Raw genomic sequence first — 3,010 nt, forward strand, 5'->3', positions numbered from 1 at the left:
ACTAGCGGGATTCCGGAGCGAAGCGACGGAATTCAGCTAGTCTTATCTTATATTATAAGAACAAGATCCCTTCACTCATTCACATTTCATAGTTCACACACTGATCGCTCTATCTCGAGAACCACAACCCCTAGAAAGCATAAGATTATAAGAACAAGATCCCTTCACTCATTCACATTTCATAGTTCACACACTGATCGCTCTATCTCGAGAACCACAACCCCTAGAAAGCTGAAATTTGGTAGGCGTATTCCTTTTATGGTCTAGGTGTGCAATAAGAAAGGATTTTGCGAAAATCTAAACCGATCCTGAGATATGATCAATTTTTGATCGCTTAGCAGTTATTATTATACCCCCATATTTGGTTAAAAACAATAGGTAATTACCAGAGCCATTTTCTTTGGATTCCCAGCTTGGACTGAACATTCAAACTGGTCAAAAAATACTCAAAAACTTTTTTTAAAGTGGCCACCTACAATGTTTTATGAAAGCCAAAAATGCTTAAACATTAAAAGGTAACAAAAAAAAGCTAGGGGTGGGGTGGTAGTACCTAAAAATGCTTGGAAACAAGCATTTTTAAAAAAGTGTGGGATCCCGCGGGATTGACCCTAATCCCGCACGGGATACCACGGGATTGAAAATTGTGTGGGATTGCCATCCCTAGTTTATAGGTACTTGGGTTCTTTCAATCAATCTGTTAGTCCATCTAAGTGAAGCCTACATTTAAAAGAACTGCTATATCAATATTACTTATGTCCAATAGCATAAATTAGATCTAAGTTTGACCATTGGACTTAGCAATCTGATTAGTAGGTTATAAACTCTGAACTAAGATTGCTTAATCAAATTAGCTCAAATATTAACATCCCACATTATGAATAAAATACTGTGAGTATAGTACTGAACTATTCATTCCAAATACCTACCTAATTGGCAAAAATTTACTTCAGTCTGACTTAATATAGGAGTATTATGGGTTGTTTTTGCTTTCTGTGTCCATGAGATAGGTATGGCGTATGCGTATGGCACCTATCTCATGGTGTTGGAAAGCTTGGGGGTTGTGGATGCAGTGATTCTGGGTGTAAATCAATGAAAGCCTTAAGAACTCTTAGCAAATAGAACTTACAATTCAAGAAGATACCAAGTCTGGATTTCCCTTTCATGAGATCAATAATTATTGATCAATGGTGAACAGTGAAACAGGGAGTGTTTTGTGAATGAACTCTCTGATCTCCTCTTTTCAATACAGTAAATACTGGACTTAAATCTTGCTGGTAGGTATTATTTGATGGACAGATATGATAATGCTGATAAGATAACAGCAGACAAACTTTTATTTGCACAAAGATTACAGTACAGTTCCTCTTATCAGTCTTTTCTTTATTTTTTAATCCCTTTTCTGCAGAGTTCGAAATAAAAAATAAATAATAAAATCCTTGGATTTTAAATCTTCCCGCTTTGAACGTGCTAAAAAAATTAAATGCAATGTTGCCAAGCGAAAAAATGAAGAAATTATGCACAGTTTATCAGTAGGTATCAAATTATGCACAAACTATGAAAAATGCTTCTTGCATTTTTTTTAAAGAGGTTTGACAGAGGGAACTGTAACTGCTATGGTCTTATCGTCCCGAAATCGAAGAGAGAAGGAAGACAGGATAGCGAAAAATGCTCCTTGCATTTTTTTTTAAGAGGTTTGACAGAGGGAACTGTAACTGCTATGGTCTTATCGTCCCGAAATCGAAGAGAGAAGGAAGACAGGATAGGAGAAAGCCAGCCGTTCCGAGAACGAACATTAATCCCATCAGGATAAAATCCGCCCCGGGCGGGAATCGAACCCGCGGCCTAGCGCTTACAAGGCAGACGCACTACCAACTAAGCTAAGTAGGCTGGCACTTCTTGAATTTTTTAAACTTTTTTATTTGATCTTCTAAATTTTCATTAGGTACTCTCCCAGTAGTCAGGCCTATACCAAATACCATCACTGAAAGGCCGCGATACACGGATGAACATTTTGCTCAAACATAGGTATAGGATCATAATAAAATTGTAAAAAAAAGAAAAAAATATTTTTATCTGAATTAATAGCATCGTATATTGGATGGCTAATTACCTCCCGAATTAATGCATCAAACAATCAAACTAGGGGAAAATGCATGTAAAAGCCCATTTGAACTTTGAACTCGTTGTGCCACGGGTTAACTCTTTCCGATCGACCTGAAACTTTGCACAGGTTTTTTTTTATTATTATTATTATTATTATTATTATTTTTTTTTAATGGAACCATTTTAGGGGGGTCGTCTTCAATTTCGAACTTTCGAAAAATATGGGCCACCCTAATTTACATACATATTACATACCTATAGCTATATAGGTATACATCATACATACCTAATAGGTAGTTAGGTAGTCTTTTCTATATCTGCATAGTATAGGTACATAGGTCGGTCGTGTTAAGTCGTGTATAAACTTTTCTTCTCCGATGACAAATATAAAACAACAAATTAGTCAACAATTCTATTCTCATTATTCATAGGAGAGCATTCTAGGTCCAGTCGTGTGTTGGACGTTTTATCAGCAACTTCTGATTACTACGCCATGGCGCGTAAATTTATAATGCATTATCGTTTGGTTATCAGAAGTTATCAGACTTACATCGTATAACTTTTTACTTAATCCGAACTACCTACGTTAAGTTTGAGTCAACGTTTGTCGTGCTAACAAAATACCGCTTTATATCGTTTATCGTTTTTTATAGGTACCTATCCCAAAATCAAGAAGGTAAGATTTGTCCCTTGATTCTACATAAATTATTTATTTTAGATTTTTAGAGTTCAATTAATATTTTAGAGTTTTTACTACTCTTCGCGGGTTCGATTTCCGCCCGGAGCGAAGTTTTATCCTCAACAGGAACGACTGGCTTTCTTCTGTCCTGCCTTCTCTCTTCGGTTTTGGGACGATAAGACTTCCGTTGTAACAAATAATACCCTTTTTTTTGGGGGGGGGGGGAAA

At 36.3% G+C, this 3,010-nt stretch overlaps 1 protein-coding gene across 1 annotated transcript in view; it reads left to right on the forward strand.

Moving 5' to 3' along the window:
* Positions 1-3,010, forward strand: part of LOC113467558 (organic cation transporter protein-like) — an 8,789-nt gene that overhangs the window by 2,569 nt on the left and 3,210 nt on the right. The window lies entirely within an intron of this gene.

Source organism: Diaphorina citri, unplaced genomic scaffold (assembly GCF_000475195.1).
Source record: "Diaphorina citri unplaced genomic scaffold, Diaci psyllid genome assembly version 1.1 scaffold502, whole genome shotgun sequence".
NCBI lineage: Eukaryota > Metazoa > Arthropoda > Insecta > Hemiptera > Psyllidae > Diaphorina > Diaphorina citri.